This window comes from Mya arenaria, chromosome 16, assembly GCF_026914265.1.
Source record: "Mya arenaria isolate MELC-2E11 chromosome 16, ASM2691426v1".
NCBI lineage: Eukaryota > Metazoa > Mollusca > Bivalvia > Myida > Myidae > Mya > Mya arenaria.
In genome coordinates, this window is record NC_069137.1 from 37,969,172 (window position 1) to 37,990,279 (window position 21,108).

General features: G+C 32.6%; 1 long non-coding RNA gene across 1 annotated transcript; it reads right to left on the reverse strand.

Annotated features, from left to right (window-relative positions):
* Positions 1–1,138: 1,138 nt before the first annotated feature.
* LOC128221135 (uncharacterized) lies at positions 1,139–10,482 on the reverse strand. The gene is made up of 2 exons (XR_008258902.1): positions 10,327–10,482; positions 1,139–2,991 (listed from the first exon to the last, which is right to left on the reverse strand). It is a non-coding gene; the product is annotated as an uncharacterized LOC128221135 (long non-coding RNA).
* Positions 10,483–21,108: the final 10,626 nt, after the last annotated feature.

Here is a 21,108-nt window from a genome sequence, read left to right on the forward strand (position 1 = left end):
ATTTATATACACTGGATGTCGCATCCTTAGTGTAGAAATATGTCGCCTAACATTGTTTTCCAAACAAATACTTTTTGCATATTTCAATACAGTTACATACTCTACATGTGCCATTAGAATATACATCAATGTAATTTTTTTACCTTATATAAATGTATATGTAAATATAAGGTCGATCGGTCCGTATATCAGTGTTTTTAATAAAAAAAAACAGTTTTTTGACGTTAGCGGTCCTTATCATATTTTGGCCGGTCCGGACATCGCCAAAAATAATATTGACCGCTGACGTCATACATATGGTGAAATGACCTGCGAATTTCACAACGGTGAACAATTGTTGCAAGTAAATATAAATTGCTTTGTTTAATAAAACACATCAAAAGCGCTTTCAAATATTGAAAGGTAATATAAAATGTTCGGTATAATATAAGGAATATAACACAAGACTTAGGGCCATATCTCATTATAAGGAGGGGCCATTCAGCCCCCGAAGGTGAATGTACCCCGAAGGTTCATTTAATGGCCCGGAATAATACTCTTTGGACATTGAACCCTGCAACCTTTATTCGATTAAAGAAGAATGATATGCAATTGCCTGTCCTGAAGATCTCCTACAGGCAAGGTAAATAGGGTTTTCCCTGTTTCGTCTTAATGGCGTTCTGATGGGAGTCACGGTTTGTGCTTGAAGATCCGAACTATGATTCCAGCAAATGGTTTACTGATCAAATCATAACGTGCAGTTCTAGCTACACTATTGTGTTGTGTTAGATTTAGTAACACGACGATACAAAAGGTCAGGTTTGGAGGCAATTCGTTGATTTCCTTGGCTTGCGAATGTATTATTTAACATAACTGAATGCTCATTTCTCATCAATGTATTTTTTACAAAAGTTAAGCTCAACTTTATAAACGAGTATATCGTGTTACATCGAAATATTGCAAAATAAGCTAATCACATCCAATTTTATTTAGAATAAAGACCACTAATTACAATTTGTTAAAACAAAATCGGTATAAATAATTTCAGGGAACTTGCATGTTGCATTTTAGTGAAAGGCAAGCAATGACCTTTCAAATGATACCAGCAATATATAAACACTATCGGGACCAACATCAATATAATATAATAATAAAAATATAAATTATTACGTTTATTCACTGCATTTTGCTGGCGCATAATGAGTATCGGAGCCAATTTCAACGTCATATCAACTCATAAGTGAATAAACATAATGTCTAGCATATTAGCTATATCGGAGTCATAATTCACGTCATATCAACCCATAAGTTGACCAACAACAAAATTTCTAGTATATAAGCTACATCATAGTCATAATCAACGTCATATCAATCAAAAAGTTGACTTACAACATAATGCTTAGAATATAAGCTACATCATAGTTATAATCAACGTCATATACACCCAAACCTTCCCTTTACAACATAATTTCCTGTATATAAGCTACATCATAGTCATAATCAACGTCATGTCTATCTCAAAGTTGACTTACAAAATAGTTTCTAGAATATAAAGTACATCATAGTCATAATCAAAGTCATATCAATTCATACGTTCACTTACAACATAATTTCTAGAATATAAGGTACATCATAGTCATAATCAACGTCATTTCAATACATAAGTTGACTTACAACATAATTTCTAGAATATAAGCTACATCATAGTCATAATCAAAGTCAAATCAATCCATAATTTTACTTACAACATAATTTCTAGAATATAAGCTACATCATAGTCACAATTAAAGTCATATCAATACATAAGTTGACTTATAACATAATTTCTAGAAGATAGTGTATATCATAGGCATAATCAACGTCATATCAACCCAAAAGGTTGACATAATTCATAGAATATAAGGTATATTGGAGCAACTGTCATCGTCATACCAACTCTTATGTTGACCAACAACAGAAGTTCTAGTTCAGATAGATACTTACTTCAACAACTTATTTCACAGTATATATATATACATTGGTACACTAGCTTTCGGGTTGGACTGAATTATATCTTATGGATAACTGATGTCAAAACCAGATCCTGCAAATTCGATAACAGGAAGAATGACGAAAAGACTATTTGAATTAATGTGTCTAACAAAACATCCACGTAGACAAAATTGTCCTTATATCGTTGCTAATTAATTCCTCGATTTCCCTTTATTGTGTTTATATCTACGCTTGGATGTAAGCCAATAATTTGAAAAACTGCCTACAGGATTCACGATGTAAGCTAGCTTATTATCGTATACCGAATCTGCTAATCTGTCATATCGTCGCTGATTTTGGAACTCTTGCTTACATTTATTTTTCTCTTTATCTTTGATCGCTTTGTCTGCTTGACGTTGTTTGAAAGTATCATACCGGCGCTGAATCTTGAACTCTTGCTCACATTTCTTTCTCTCGTCGTCTCTGATCTTTTCTTTTTTCGCCTGCTCTATATGACGATCGTGTTCAGTTTTTTCCTGAATCAACTTCTCAGCTACAGCAACGGCTTCCTGGAACATCGGATTTGTATATTGTGTTTTTTGAATTCGGTTTAAGTTGTTGTCTACTTCCGTCAATATTTTGTTGATCTGTTGTGTTTTACCTGATCCTTTCAATTTATTGTCGATATGTAAGATCTTGTTTCCACATTTCTCAATCAACCTGTTAAATACTTTCATATTTTCATCAGTGGGATCCCTTAAATCTGCTAAGTACTTGTTTAATTCATTTTCTTCCGATGTGTGGATAAACACAAGAAAAGCAAACTCCTTTACGTCATCGCCGACAAACTTAAGGAAATTGTCAACAGTTTTTGCCATGCTTTCATTGAATCTCTCTGGAGAAGATTGCATTGCAGCCAGGGTGTGTCTCAAGTATTGCCCTTTTTAGCTGTTCAAAGGCAAATACCGATGCGTCTTCACCGTCTTGCAGACCAGGACAATCAACAATTTCTATACGTCGTTCCCCGTCTATTATAGATACCTGCAAGAATACAATATACTTAAGGTATGCCAACAGTTAAAAGAATGTCTATTAACACAATATTTAATATACATAATTTTGCAAGTGTATGTAACACATTTTCAATTATGTTACTTTGAACAGCCCCAAACTGTACATTAGGTCAGATTAAGAAAGTCCGGGAAACGAAGTTCAGATACTGTTTTTTCTCTGTCAAAATGGAAAGTTTGTAACGAAAAACAAGAGCTTTCACAGGAGTGACTAATCCCCCCCCATGGACAATGGAATGGCAAAATCTTTTTTTGAAAAGAGGGCATCATTTCGAGGTTATTATACACATTATTTCCACTTATCATGCTTAACCAAAGTGTGTTGTTTAATTGAAATACATGTAGTAATTTAAAAGTCACGTTGCTGACAGGAAAAAATAACAAAGGACAATAACTTTGTAATAAGCTCAAATATAGTTAAAGGTCTGTACAATGCACTTCCTGTCATTGTATGTATTCATATTAAATACTAACTATTATTTCGGACAGGATAAAGTAACAAAAATGAATATCGCTGTGATAAGCTGACACAGAGTTATGTAGCTTGTACACTACACTTTCTATCATTGTGCTACCCCAGTGTACGGAGTTTAACTAAATTCAATTTATAAGTTCCGGACAATAAAACAAAGAACATAATTCCAGTATGAGCTTCAGTAAGGGAACTGTTCTTGTACAATGCACTTTCTATAATCGTCTGAAGTTTAGAAGGTTTTGCCCCGGACAAGAAGTATTTAAAGGCGAGTAATCGGTAATTATATAAAATAGTGTTTTAATTTTCTTGTCACTACATTTCCTCTCTTTGAACTTTACCGTTGTATGAAGTTTATTGAATTCCATCCATTTGTTTTCAAGTTATGTCCCGGACAAGAAAAAATACAACGGACCGACCAACTGCTTAACTGACCACAGGTTTGTCTGATGTTTAAACATGTAAATCATGTAATCAAAGCATTAAGGCATTTTCCATGAACCCTTTGGAACGAAGGCCAAGGTTATGAAATATTATAAAGGGACTCTGATGTGCTTTAGTGTCAGACTTAAGCGTCTGACAGTTTTGTTTGTACACATAAGTACATAATTAATGTTTAACTGTTTAAATCATTGACGTTAACATTAAACATGTGGGAATTGTCGCTAGTTTATGATGATGTATTTATTAATTATTAATTTATCAAAGATCCATTACCTGTTATTTATTTGTTATGACATCTCTCTTGCATTTGTTTTAAATAGGTTTGTTCAAAATAAATAGATGATAAACTTAAGCATATAGTTATAACGTTGAATTCAAATGTAAAAAAACCCACTAGAAAATAAAGATACGAACAAATTTGCTGAGAGTATCAATATTTAAGTTATAGCAGTACTCTGAGTCTGAAGTAAAGGATCATTTCAGTAACGACATGGTAAAAAGTTCCTGTGTGTCTTACGTCGAGGACACTCTACTCTACGCAATGGTAATTAGGTACTCCGGGTCAACAGTCGATGACTTTACTTTACGCTATGGTAAAACGTTATATTGTGTCTAAAGTTAAAGTACAGTGGTCACAGTTAATAGCTATTTGAGGTCTCAAGTCGGGGACAATATACGTTACGCCATGGTAAATAGTATCTTTGAGGGTAAACTTGTGGACAGTTAAGTTACTTGCTTTACATTATCATTTGTCCAAAAAAATATGCACACATTATCGAAAACTTTTAGACAAAGGGGAGGTTAAGTGGTATTAACTTTCCAAATATGCAGGGCAGATTAATGTGTCTGGTGTATTGCATTCTCATTGCCATCAATATATATATATAGTTTAAGTATCATTAAGTAATTACTAAAACATCTCATTTTCGATAGCTTTCAAGCTATAGAGATTTTAAGAGGAGATGACAAACTGTCAGGGCAGGATAATGGTTCTTGGGTTCTGCATTTCCTATAAATGCCGTCTATCTACATTAGTTTTCATTTCAATCTCTTCAATACTTTCAGACACGCACAGACTATCGAAAAATATTAGACTAAGGGGAGGTTAAGTGGTATTTACTTTACAAATATGCAGGGCAGATTAATGGTTCTAATGTATTGGATTTCTTCTCATTATCATCTATATATAGTTTAAGTCTCATAACAATCCCTCAGTATTTTCTGAAAAATGACCATGACAAAAATTTACTTTTGATAACTTTTCAAATTAAAGAGAGTTTCAGATGAGATGACAAAATTTCAGGGCAGGATAATGGTTCTTGGGTTCTGCATTTCCTATAATTGCCGTCTATCTACATTAGTTTTCATTTCAATCTCTTAAGTACTTTCATACAAGCACAAATTATCGAATAGATAACAGGTTAAGGGGAGGTAAAGTGGTAAAAACTTATGCAGGGCAGATTATTGTTCCCGTTGTGTAACATTTCTTCTCATTACTATCTATCTGTATGTCAAGTTTCAGTTCAAACCCTCAAGTATTTTTTTAAAATATGGTCCGGACAAAATCCCAATTTTGATTACTATCAGGTTAAGTAGAGTTTCAGAGGAGATAGCAAAATGCAGGGCATGATTATGGTTCTTGTGTGTCGCGCTTGCTCTTATTGTCATATACGAACATTTCAAGTTCGATTTGGTATTTTCTAAGACATGACCTCGACAAAAACCAATTTTTGAAACATTTCTGGTAAAGGGAGATACGTAGAACGAAATGTAGGACAGGGTTATGCTTTTTCAGCACTCTGATTGCCATCTCACAAATATGTTAAGTTTCCTATCAATCCCTTAATAATTTTTCAAGCTATCGGCCGGTCGAGAACCCATTTCCGAACAAGCTCAGGCTAAGGGGAGAACACTTAAGAAATATGTTTTGTGCTATGCACTTCCTATTAATCCATCAAAGTTTCATATAAATTTCTTTAGTAATTGACAAGCCCGGACATGCACCGATTATGTAAAGATAACACAGGGAAAGTAACTTTTCCTCCAGACAAGGGTGTGGCAATTATATGCCCCTTCACTTCGGTGAGCATAATTTACTGCAATCAAGATTTGGAAAAATGACCAAAGGTTTACATCACATGCTTAAGACATTGTTTTTTGTTTGAAGTATTCAGAGCATCGACAAAGAAAAAGAACATATTTTTTATAAGTTGACCTTTTTGACTTCTATTGCCACGTTGAATGTCACAACATCCCGACGACAGTGATGGAATATATCACCCCGTATCAGTCAAAAAGGACGCAATCGACAGAAAAATCGCCTACCGTGATCTTGTTAATTGGCACAGTATTGAAACACCAATGAGGCAATTATCAATCCGACAAATAAACAAAATATCCCTTAATTGTAGAACATTAAATAGAACTGCAGGAACTTGGCTGATCATACTTTATTCATCCAATGTTATATAACTAGAATTGTTATCCAATGGAACTAACTAGCGTCTTGTTGTTAAAAGGTAACCATTTCAACTACTACTATCATATTGAAATTCCAGACATAATATAGCCAATAGCAACATGTTACCTTTTTATTCCGATGTTGAAAAGTAGAAGGAACAAACTATTAAACCAACATCCTTTTAAATTCATTCTATATACAACGGGGCAACGTCCATGTTCATCAATTACGGCAGCAGTTGGTATGTCGACTTTGGACAAGCATGAGAAATGACAATAAGAGTAAGTTATATCATAGTTTCCATGGTGTTACCACCACCAAACTGAAAATTAAATCATATATTTTTATCTTTCATTACTGCTGAATATCGGTGGACGCCTAAACGACTCTGACAGAATGAAACCACCCATTGTATACATGTTGTGGTTATTAAATTACTTATATGACAGCTTACCGAAGTTGAAAATTAAGCTAGGTACGAACAACACTGTTTTAAATATCTGTTAGTCTCCCACAATTGGACGGTTGGCTCTACAGTGACCTGGCCTCTTATCCGACCTATATATGGTAGACCAGTGGAGGTCATGGCAGATACTCCTTTTAAAGAGCTTACTCTGTGTGAGGTTCAGGTCAACGGCAGTCTCTAGTCAATTAGTAAGTACTATAAACATATGGACTTTAAAGCTGTGATGCATGATTTGCCTTCGCGCAGATAAATCTGATACCAAACGAGGCGTTTCATTTTAGTGACAAATGCATGTTTTTATACTCTTCGGAGTTTAGCAGATTTGCGCTCTATTACAATGAAACACGCACAAGTACACTGTATAAAACTATTCGAATTAGTTTTGCCCTTGATGAATCTCGAATATTGTACTGCAGTTTATGATTCATTTTTTTATTTTCTTACATAATTAACATCTTCACATAAAAGTATTGTTTAAGGGTTTCGACACATGTAAAGAGACCAGTGCAGTGAGCCTTCTTGACCGACATATCCACTCTTCAATACAATGCACGTTCGTATGTCATTTAAAGATATAAACTCTATTACTCTGTACTCTATCACAATAATATAAGACAGACAAATCTGGCCTGTACCAATTCATGCAATAAATTGATGCATTGTTATTCAAACGACACAGGTTATACATTTCATCGCATGTAATCGAACACATAGAATACTACAGGGTTTGCAACAAGTCGTGCAACATGGGTATATTTATAACATATGCACTTACAACAAGTGGCTGGTATTATACAACAACAAAAAAAAGATTTAGGTAATTCATGAATTGGTATTGATTTTACATTATGTCTCGGCGAACAATATTAGTTAAAATGTATCTTTAATCGACTAAAACATATAAAACACCCCTCCAAAAAAACTGAACACGTTAAACATTTAAATATATAAGCATACAGAAATGTAAAAGAATCTATCTGGGAGAGACAGGCTATATGATGAAACGATGAAAATGTATCATATGTTTATATATTTTATGTTATTGTTTTGTTATTGAAAGCTATAGTTTCATATTGCATTTACATGAATACACTTTCTGTTGTTTTTTCTTATCAAAGCTCTCAAAACTTCGAACGAAAGAAAATCGTCCATCACACCCTACTTCGGAGAATAACTTAAAAACTACTTAAAGAAATTTAAAAATGTGACTTCCCCTTTACCATTTCCCATAATCGGTGCATGTTCGGACTGGTCTTGGAAAGTACTAAACAGATATTTATGAAACTTGAAATTTAGATAGATTGCGATGATAGGAAGTGCATAGAGCAAATACATTATCACAACCGATAGATGTTATTGTATTTACCCCATATGCCTGATTTTGTTCGGAAATGGGTTCTTGCCGGCCAATATCTTGGGAAATAATGAAGTGATCGAAATGAAACTTGAAATAGTATATAAATACTTACTGCCTTGAGAGTGACAGTGCATATTGCCATATTGCTAAAAATTGTACTGTCAACCTTATGACAGTCAATATCTATTTTATTATACCGAAAGTAGACCTGTACAATTTTAAAGTGGTAAAAGATATTCGATTAAAATTCACATGTAAATTGAGAGAAACAATCTTAAAATTCTACCAAATTAAATTTTTAACAAAAGTTTAACATGTTTATGAGATAAATATAACAGTGGCAATGCAATTTACTAATAAATCATCAAAAATAAATCAATTTCAGAGATAACTGCTAATATTGCGGCCATTTTGGCAATAATTGTCGGCTGGTAAACAAAGCGCTCAGGTTGTACAGACTTGAAGCAAAATTTAATCAGTAATTCCCGTATTCGTAGCGTATTGACAATTCCATATGGTCTATAGAAGTAAGTTTAAATAATTGTCTATTAAGGTTGGAATACCAGTTCTATTAATCATAATTTTCACATGATAATCCAACATAGAGGCATATTTGTAGCGTATTGACAATTTTATGCAGTCAGAGGGTAACAGTGCGTCAGAGGGTGATAGTGCGGGGTTATATTACATATATTAAATATTGCCCTGGCGTTATTACTATATGTTTTAAAGAAGTGAGGTATAATAATATAAATTGTCGACGAGAGGAAGTGCAGTGCTTCAAAAACTTAACCCTACCTAACCTTTTGTTCCCATTACCTGTTTTTATTTCGCAAGAAGAGGTTTTCGAGGTCATACCTTGAAAACACTAAATGAATTGAAACGAAACTTGTTATGTTCATATATGGCAACAGAAGGAAACGCTGTAAACAGGAACCATTATCACACCTTGCATGTTTATAATCTTCCCTGAAACCTAATATGTTTCGAAAATGGGATTTTTGCCATATTTAAGAAAATTCTCAAGGGATTACAAATAAACTTGAAAAATGGATAGGTAGTATTTAGAGGAAATGCAAAGCACCAGAGCCATAAATCTGCCTTGCATATTTGTTAATGTAAACCTCTTAACCTCCCCTTTACCTGATAGTTTTCGATTATTGATTGTCTGTATGTAATCAAGATATTAAAATGAAAATTGAATTGTAGATAGACGGCAATTTGAGCAAATGCAGTACCAAAGAATCATTACCTTTTCCTGCATATATATCTAGTAATCTCCCTTTAACCTTATCTTCTACAATAGCGAATGCTTGTCCGGGCTATATCGTGGAATGTTCTGAAGGGATTCACAAGAAACCTGGTAGATGTAGACTGCGATTACATTTAAAACCTTACATATTCATACAACTTTCCTCTTGTACTGATATTCACTTGCTAATTTTCATTTCATTGTTTAAATTTGCTTTATATTTTATTCTCAATATTTTATTCTTTAACGTTCCTATATATTTGTATGTTATGATATATATATCAACTTGTGTATACTAAAGCTTCATCCTATAACTTACTACCAGCCCTTTGCAATACATTTTTTACCTTTTCATAGAAAATATGCGTTAGGGGAGCATTCATCCCGACAAGCACTACTTTCAACTTGGTATTGGCATTGCATGGTTGTTTAAAACAAACTTTGATTAACGGAAAAACGTTCATTTTACTTAGCAATAAGTTACGTTTAAGCATTAGGCGCCTATCAATAAGTATTTCAAACTGTTATGTAAAGTATTATATATTACAGCTCTACTTAATAGCTTAGTAGTGGAGCGTTAGTTCCGAGTTCGGAATGTTCCGGGTCGAATCCCCGACAGCGTAGGACAGAGAGACGTAAACACATTAACACAATCAGCTCCCTTGCCTTGTGCTAGTCATCAGAGGGAAAAACAGGGAAGTTTAGAGTACTCAGTGGTGTAGGTTGAAACCGAAGAAAGTTTTACATCAGACAAGTTAATAAACTAAGTCATTTAATCGAGAAGAGCTGGAATATCACATTCATATCTGCATTTATCTCATTGTATTTAATCTAAATCTCCTCCTTTATCTAACCTTTTTACATATGTTGTATTTCAAAAGTCAAGTTAACGTCTGCCATGTTCATTTTGGGGTGGGGGATTCTCATAGGTAAAATGTTTTCAGGCGTGGCGTAATCATCAGGCAGTAGGTTCAAACTATGTAGTCGTCCTCAACTAAGTCTGGCCTGTCGCTTACCCTTCCTATGAAATCACCTAAAATAAATAAAATACAGTTGTGAAAATTGGTATTGTATATTTCATTGATGATTAAATCAAATATATTTTCATCATTTTATACATTCCTGCGGGTACCACTAGACTTATTGCATGCTTAACATTTACACGTTTGTGATCAAAACGTTCAACTTCATTTTTCGAATTATTACATAATTGAATAAACCACCACTATTGAGTTGGCAACTTTCTTTCTGTTTACTTGATATAAAGAAACATTCTTTTATAATCACTGTCAAAAGACCATGCCATTTATCATAAATAAAGCAATAATTTCATCTGAGACTTACATTAAGTTAACAAGGTGAAAATAGGTTGAATACTAAAGGCTGTATGTGATCAAATACTAGGTGGAAACCAAGGATTGATTTCGCAGTTTTATGCTATACCTCAGTCGATATTCTCAATAAGTCTTTTTCTATACATCCATACCGCCTATATACGCACATTTCGTTTTATAACGAAAACTTTAAAGCTTGTCTATAATGAATGCTTTATTACGATTTCAATTTTCGCGTACTGTATAGGACACGTCATACCTGGGTTGTATATATATGCAATGTGTTAATGATAGTGCACCAAAACCACTGTTTTGAAAAACACAACATGAAATTGTAATCTAAGTTTCACCACACTGACCCTTTTTAGTAAAATATTTGAACATAATCAGTTCAAATAAATTGACTCATTCAAGTATTAAAGAAAGCCTTCTTGTGAAGCGACGGTGCGCCACGCTAATTGGTAATTTTTGTGTAAAAGTCTCTAAAATACTCAGAAAATAACAAACAGTTAATCGTGCCGTATATCCTTTAAAAACATTTTTTAAATGAAATTATAATTGTTATTGTCTAGGATTTTCATTTCAATCACTTAAATCATATAAATGTCAAATTCCTGTGCTGGTTTCACCCGCTGCTTTTTAATTCGTTTTCTACTAAATAGATAATCATTTTTTCTTAGAAATGATTACACTGTTTATAGACATGAGTACTGATGCTAAGTTACAAACAACATTTGAACATAGACGTTCATGGTTGCGGGCACAGGAACCTTATCTTCTAGACGAAGACAAATGAAAACCGGTTTAACATATAACATTTTTTATAGTTCTCCATATCCTTTTCAGTCACCTTTGTCACGGACTCAACTTCTGCGTTTTACCTACGTATGGTTTACGTGTGTAGCTAGTTTGTAAAACAGATTTCTGTGATATAATGCATTGTTTTTTTATATTCTTCAAATAATAATTGTTAGGTAAAAAATCAGTTGTTATTGTTGAGCAATTTCACTGTTAATACTTGACATACAGGCCAATATCTTTATTATTTATTCTCTCCCAAGTAGAGACGAAGTCGGATTATTCAACAATGACTTACAAATGTATAGTTCTTGAACATTATATAATGTTGACCTTACAGTAATGATGATACGTTTTTAACATATTTTGTAATATAATAACTCTCATGGTCGCGGGCATGGAAAATGAATGTTCTGCAGGTCAAACCAGGGTCTAAAAAAATAATAGAAAAATCCCATCCATTATAATAAACATTTAAAGTTGCCCTTGAAATCGTGTTACTCGGATTCCACTTCTTTTATTAACGTTTCAATTACGCATGGTTCACGTAAGGTGCAAGCTTGTTAAGCATTTTATGCGAGAAATTGCACCTGGTGTTTTTTTCTGCATTCATTCTTTATTATAAGCGTTGAACAACTATTATTGAAAGCGACACTTAGGAAGCGACAGAGTGTAGTATAACGTAATTAGGCAATGACCTGGACAATCCATGTAGCATACCCGTGATATTCAAAACTAATACAACATATATTTATGATATATGGCGGATGTGGTTTGGTTAGATATGAGTGAGTCAGCAAGGTCTTATTAGTATTAAAAATCGTTGTTATGCTTTTAATTTAATGTTTTGTTTATTGATTATTTTTCATTTTTTAATAAGAATTGAAGACGTATCTTTATTTTTTCACAGCTACAAACATTTCCGATGTCAACAGTATTAGACAGATATTAGAAGAATTTGGAGAGAAGATAAAGAAAAACGCGATTCTGGAGAAAATGCATGTCAAGCTGTTAGAAAATATATTACTGATCCTTATCAAGAAACAAGAAATTGCTACAAGTACTCTTGTGCAATAAAGGCCGTTGAGGAATTTGCCGATTCGCACGTGAGTAGTTTTCCGTTCATGATTGCTACCTTGGCTTCTACAATTTAAACATAAACTGAAATAGAAAAGAATGATGTGAATTTTAAAATATCAAACTCACTGTGTCTTTTACGTGTATCATTTGTTTGGTTATCTGTTTTAATTTATTAAGATCAAATTAGCTCCTACATACACATTTTTTATTTTTATTTTTATACTTTTCAGCCTTATGTCGTTGCGAAACTCGCTTGCACTGGCATGACAAATATCACAATAAAATTAAAACTTCTCGACATTTTTCTGGAATTTTTGCGAAGAAGACGTACCCCACCACCCCTACAAACAACTCAGTAAAGTGGTTTGACCTGCATCTGGACGAAACAACATCATATACAAAAGTGTACTAACTTTGTAAATGTTTAGGATAACGGCATGCCTTTTATGGCTTAGGAGGTTTGGCACATTTCATACATTTTGAAAATTGAGAAATCAAGAAGTATCAACAATAATGTTTTTCAGTCGTTTGTATACTTAACATGTTATCATTGAACTATTTGTTTGTTTGTCTACATAAATGCTATTGTTTAGCCATAGCTTGATGTGATATCATGAGTGTTATCGCCAAGTTCTGCTTTGTGAAAGCCCCCCCCCCCCCAAAAAAAAAAATGCGAAAAGAATATTTCTTTCATGCTTTTCAATGAAATATGGGGTTTAACCAGTGAAATAACAACAGTGAAAATATCAATTTGATATTTTCACTGCAAAATAAGGAGTGAAAATATCAACTTTCAGAACTACTTTAAATTCCTTTGTTGTTACATGTACTTGCCTACTGGACTTCAATAAATTGTGTCAAAAAATATTAAAAAAATAGAAAAATATAAATTTAGATGAATATATAATTGGAAATTAACAACTTACCGTTTATTACCGGTTATCCCGTTTATCAAACATTTTACTGATCTTTGTAGCTGAATGGTTGAACATTTGCTTTCATACCAAACAAATTACAGACAAAAACAACTGTTCGAACATAAATAAAATTTTATATCATCGTTCAAATGTATTTTGAACTGTTAACCAATGGAGTACGTAAATTGAGCTTCCTAGATTCACACAACAATTTACAGATAGATCCGATATTTTTTACCCCACACACACCTCAAAATGTGTCAACAAACTATGGTGGCATTTACTCTTTATCTGGAAAACAAACATTTTAAAGCGAAACAGACTGGTCTCTGACAGTAAAATGACTGAATATTAACTTACTATAAAACACTCGTACATGCAGTCTTAAACTAAGAAAAATGGTTAAAATCCAATGAGTATCCACATTTGTTTTGCTAACACATTTGACCTTCCAAATTTTCATTCTTTAAATAGCGGCGTAGTAATTTGGTTATGTTTTCATGTCCATCTTAAAATAAAAAGTGTTTTCATTATTTTTGGAACATATGTGCACTAATAATACTTCATTATTTACTGTTCATAAAGCTTTGCGATAAAAAAAACGAGCGAATATTAAGCTATAAGAATGAATAGCAGAGAACTATTTCTCAGCAAACCGAAAGTAGAAAAGTTAACAGCTATAATTATGCATGAGGGGCGCCACACGGGTAGCGGCGTAAAGCCCATCCTTTTCAAAAAGGGGGTAATTCAGAAATAAATAAAAAACAAATAAAACTCCGAAAATAAGCATAAAAGAAACAGAAAATTTGTTAATTTCACTCGTGATCATAAAAAACTACATTTTTTTATCAATTACTCGTGAATATATGATTTTTTATGACACTCGTGAAATAAAATACGATCTTACACTGAAATAAACAAATATCCTCTATTTATTTAATAACAAAAAGAATTGAAACATGATCATTTTTATACACCTAAATATCGACCAAAACTCCACGATAGTGTAAGTGAGGAGTTGAACTGAAACAACATCTCACATACCAGGGAAATACATGTCAACCTTTACTAAGCAATATAAACATAAGATATATGAAAATCTTATCGTCCCTGATTCACTTCTATTGGTTGAGGAAACTGTGATTGTGATAAATTATTATATTCCAATCATTTTTCGTCTCAAATTGATTTTTTTCGAAGGTTTATTATTTTCATTTTTTATGGGTGTGTGTGTGGGGGGGTCTTTGGTCTGTGTTTTGCTCTCAAAAATGAGTGAAACATTGTCTTTGAATTTAAGTAAGTACTATCAAATGTGTCCAAACTCGTATCTAATTACTTATCTCTCAAAATGGCAATGTTAAATTATAAATATATTGCTGTAGAGATAGGGAATAAATCCTTTTGATCATTGATACATGTCGTCAACCATTATTGATCTGGTAAACAATAGCTTGTTGACGTTTGGCTTACAATAATTTTGTTATATCACATTAATATATGTTGTTCTTTGAGCACGCATTGATATCTAACCTTTACTCTGTAATGAACTCTTAAGTTATTATGGTGGCACCCCGTATTCTTCAAAGTCAAAACACGCATTTGATTAAATTATTCATTATTCTGCCATTATATTTATAACGCTCTTTGAAGGGCGTGGCCTATCATTTTTTGTACAGTGCTATTATCTGAGTTTGCTCTTCCATGAACATTGGCGACTTTTATAATCAATATTACATTTAAAGTATTTTACAATTCACGCCTTTATTCAATTTGACCTATATGTCATTCTGTACATTAGAACGTAACTAATTCATGTTTCGTAATTACGAATTAGCTCTTAGTTGTGAATGCAGTGCCAATCATATTGTTGTAAGAGAGCATTATAATCCATAATTCAGAACAGACATAACTCATTGAACAATAACGGATACAAGGAGATAAGGTCCCTTTAATGTAACGCTTGAGATGATAAAAGACTCATTGTCTGGTTACAACGCCTTATATCTTGGACCAGTTATCCGTGGGTCGTTTCTGCTATGCATATCTTTATCACAAACTAAAATAAAATAAGGAATATAACATATTAATTAAGTAGCATAAATAAATATGCTGTCATCGCCTTTGTTGTTTGCAAAATGTTTATTCTAATCTCAAACTAAATTCAAATAAAGGACATAAGCAATATTAGGTAAGCGAATACAAATTTCAAGCTTTCATTCAACGTATAGTTCTAGTTTCGCCTGAGACCGCATAATACGTTTAAACTCTGATTTGTCTACTTCACTTGATTTGGGCATGGTTTCCCAAGTTTATTGCAGATGACGTAAGAAGAAAATAACTTACGGAATTGCGCAATCTTTAGTATATAAATGACTCACTTGGGTCAAAAACTATTACAATGTGTAAGATATATCTAATGACAAATTAAGGACGAACGGTTTCATGATCTAAATATAATTACATTTTTTAAATGACAATAATCACATATTCAGTATAAGCTGTTTGTATTATACTGTCATCATCATCATCATCATCATCATCATCATCATCATCATCATCATAATCATCATTTTAACATGGAGAAAATAGTTAATTATATAGCTACTAAACTATAAACATCCATACAAAAAGCTTATTTGCAACGTCTTTATCAAAACCCATACACTTGAGGAAACGTACTTTAACTGGTAACTCGATAGGCTATATATCGTTTCAAATTCAAAAATATACGTGAAAAGCAATTATCTATATTTTCACCAGAACAGGAAGAGTTTACCTAAGCATTGAACAGAACTCGTTTGTATTTTAAATTGCTCTTCAATTTTGTTCATTCAAAGAATGTCACTGGTATTCATTATCGCCAGGAGATTATTCGAAACCCTTAACATAATTGGCGAATGATGTGGCAATTTAAACTGAATTATACAATGAACGAACAATACAAGCACTCACACAGCAGATAATGTTTTACCCTTTTTAATGAATGCAAATTGTGCTAATTATTGTTAAATGTATGAATTGTTAGATCGACATTCATGCAACAAAATGTATTATTGTTGAGGCACCCCATGTCCTACATAAATAAAGTTTTTATCAAAGTTCAAACACTCATTTCAATCACTTATTCAATACTTTACCATTAATTCAAATTAAAACGCACTATGAAGGCCATGGTTCATCATATTTGTATAGTGGTATTATCTCACTCTACTTTTTCATGAAAAGTGGGCAACCTTTGTAATCAATAATGTCATAAAGTAGTTGATACTGTTCACTACGTTATATTTTATTCTAATGGTTTTGTATGTTATTCTTTACTTATCCAATACGTGTTTGGTAATTTAGAATTAGAGATCCGCTGTGAATACACAAGCAATCCTATTGTCAGAGAACAATACGGTCCATACATTAGGACAATCTTATGTAATTTACAATTTCGACCAGAATTATAGTTCGCTATTATGTACTATATGTACTAATTTCCTATGTTCTCGTTCATTAACCTAATCTACCAGATTTGTATATTATGTAAATAGGCTAATGGAATGTTACCTTGCCTTTAATGAAATAAATCTATGCCACACTATATCTGCTATAAGCCACATCTGGATAGATTGAAACGTGGGTCTGTTTTGGCAGAAACAATGTTGCCAATTTACCCAATATTATTAGAACGCTTATTCCAAATTTAGGTAAATGGTTAGTAAAATAAAACTCTGAAAAAAACTATGTCAGTTTTGTTTTCCTGAAAAAATCATCATCATCTCTATCCCGACTTATCTTTAAATCGTCAAGTTTTTAGATACTAACTCGCACAAACATCTTCTTTTCTAGTGACTGTATATGTTGCATACATTTATAGTATATTAGAATTAAGTCCTCAAACGTAAAAGCATCATGCAAATAGCTTAAATTCAATATGGACAGAAAAGGTATAGAAATTATTTACTTTCCATACTTTTGAAAAATCTTGAATTTGTTTCCTGATACTGTCTGTTATAATTGTACAAAGTACGATATAATTAAACTACACACGATCCAAAATGAGGCCGGGATTATTTTTGTGGAGCTACAAAGCTTATCTTAATTTCTGTCCTTCATAAGGAGCTGAGCTGGCCTATTCTTCGACTCAAATCACAAACTATGGCTCTTTTATACAATGAAAAAATGGCCTGTTAAGTTAGTATCTATTATCCCGGACACCTTAAACTATGAGTTCTCGAAGTTATCCACTTCGAAATGCATCTAATAGAAGAACATTTATGTCACGTAATAGTAACTTCTTTTCCTCTTTCCTTCCTTCTTCTGTACGTGCATGGAATGAGTTTTCTCATGATGCGCTCTATAGCCCTTTTGTTGTTTCTTAATAATAAGAAAGATATCGTTAAACTGAACAACTAAAACTGTTTAAAGTAAGACATAAAAGCGTAATTAATGAGTTTAATGTAAGTAACGTTGTTCACCTCGGGCAACCATGAAACATGGACCTTAAACGTTTCAAAGAAAATAATATAACAATCAAACAGATGCAATGGACTTTATTTTATAGGTAATAGATCAAACATATTAAGAAATTTCCTTTCTTAACATAAAAGGCAATATGTCAATGTGCGCAAGGAACTTTCAAGATATAACACAGTCAATGAGAAACTAAATTGTATATGAACAACAATAAATGTATCTGATAAATTAACACAAATTAACAACATACAACCGTTATAAATAGGATAGCCTGTTCTTATCTCCAGATCATTATGAAATACGGCTGAAAATAAATATATTCACATTGACATTAGCAGATAAATAATCAGGTACAAATTTCATCACATTTGGAATTACTTACTGGTCAGTGTATGTTTTCAAACATTTTTTATTTCTCATCTTAAATAGATGTACACTACAAATTGACACAAAGTCTTCCGTAGTAATATTGACTCAGATGTACTTCATTTCGACAAAGAAATAATATAACTAGCAACAACAGCGACATTTATTTAGTGCTAAAAAGCACATTTATATTACAACAACGGAAAAATAAATTATTTAAGTTTAAGCATTGGTAAAAACGGATAAATACTACCTTCTCATTGGACATTAGAAGATATCGACCATAACATTATTATAAATGTCAAGAAGGCTAACTGATGGTGCTAGTATTTTAAACACTCAAGCTAATCTTTGAATTAATAGAAAGAAACAATGTTTAATCAGGTAAGTATGAAGCTTTTAAACATCGATCGCAAAAACAGACCTGTGCAATATATTGTACATCACGATTACGCTACAGCAATATTCTTACACGAGTCAAGTGAAGATACTTTGGAATAAGCTGGCCCTAAAAATATTTCTATGATCGTGATGAATTTACTGTAATTTATGTCATTAGTTCTATTTTCATTTTTCAAGCGAAAGGAAATAAAAAATATGAATTACAATGTGCATACAATTATGTACAAGGCTGCTTTATATATATAGCGAAATATATGCACTTGTGCAAAAGCTTCTTGAAACTGAAAATCATGACACTATCCATAACATTTACAAAGTAATAACACTTTTCTAAATGTTTCAATCTATTTTCCTTATGCGCGAATCTAGTTATTTCCCGCGGGTGGTGGGTCTCGTCTCCCTCGAAAATAGTCTATGAACTTGGGGATAAGTTCATACTTTATGACAATGAACGTTAAACCAGCAACAGCGACTGTAGTATATACTTTAGGCTAGAAAGATACAATTGAAATGTTTAAGATTTTTAATTGGAATCATATATGTAGGACGTACGTCGTATAGGTGTGTAAAATACCACAGAGAAGCAATCAGACGTTGCATTAAACAGACACATATTAATCATGTCATAATTGACTACAAAAAATGCAATGGAGCAACAATGGAAAACTACTCACATGCCTTCTGCATGAGTCAACAACAGTCGTTATAGGTATAACGACCATGTCCATTGCACCTAGAGCAATAGTTTTCAGTCGTTGTTCAACCTCGGCAGAAAAACCATCATGGTGTTTAAGAAGGTCTATGTCCGTGTGTCCATAATAGGCTATTTCTGTGACAGAAAATAAAAAAAAATATTTTTTATAATTTTTTAGATTGAGTCGTCTATAATAAGAACTAAAAATTATATCAAGAAAATACAAAGCATAGAAATGTAATCATAATTAGATCACGCTCACTCCTATCCTTAAAATTGCCATTTGTCATATACCATGAACACATTGTGAAACAATGCTGCTGAATTATCGTGTATGATAATCCAAAAATCCAAAACGATTCTGGCGGTCCCTCCCTCACTCGCTCGCTCGCTCGCTCGCTCGCTCGCTCGCTCTCTCTCTCACTCACTCACTCACTCACTCACTCACTCACTCACTCACTCACTCACTCACTCACTCACTCACTCACTCACTCACTCACTCACTCACTCACTCACTCACTCACTCACTCACTCACTCACTCACTCACTCACTCACTCACCCACTCACTCACTCCCACCCTTATTATCACAAAAATGTATGTTTAGAAATAAAATGAATATCAACATATTTCATTATTTTGCAATATGTGGGATCCACACGAAGACATTCAGTTCAGTTTCTGGTCTACTAATACATGTCATAGGAATAGTTTCATACACTATTGTTCTTTCAAATTCTGAACAGCGACGTAGACACAATAAGCTTTATCTGCAATTTTAACAGCTGAGAAAGTTGTTTGTAGGTGATCGGTGCGTTGTTTTTATTAAGAGGCCAATCAGATAACAGCTCTATATCATATTTCAAGTGTTGTTTTATTTTGAGGTTTCGCCTATTTCTTTTCGGTTTTAACACGTTTAAACATGAACTATTGACACACAATTTAAACGTATTTAAAACAACGGCAACCTATACAGTTTCAAATGTTCATGTTTTGAAATTGAACCCTGAAATGTTCTGTATTTTAAATGAAACGAAAGCAAAGAATTATCGCGTCATGATATATAATTTCTACACAGTCAGCCATCATGGACTACAATTATTGATACAATACTTAAATATGCCATGCTTTTCCTAAAATACTATTGTTAAGTATGTATATAAATATGATTAGATTTGTTTTGTGGAATTTTACAATACATATATTCATTTTACCGCATAAATATTATTACGTATGTGTTTTTATCGGTATTATGTGTTTTATTGTGAATGAAATGCTTGTATTTAGGTTATAAATATAAGGCACCATCTGCGCCAAGGAATAATTTTGCGCACATTGTAAATTGCTTTATATTAATCACCTAGCTAAGGTTAGGTCTCCGATATATAATAATAACAATAATAATAATAGTAATAGTTATTATTATGATAAATATATTAATAATAATATAAATAATGATAAAAAAACAACAACAATAATAATAACAATAATAATAACAATATAATAACAATATAATAATAATAATAATAATAATAATAATAATAATAATAATAATAATAATAATAATAATAATAATAATAATAAT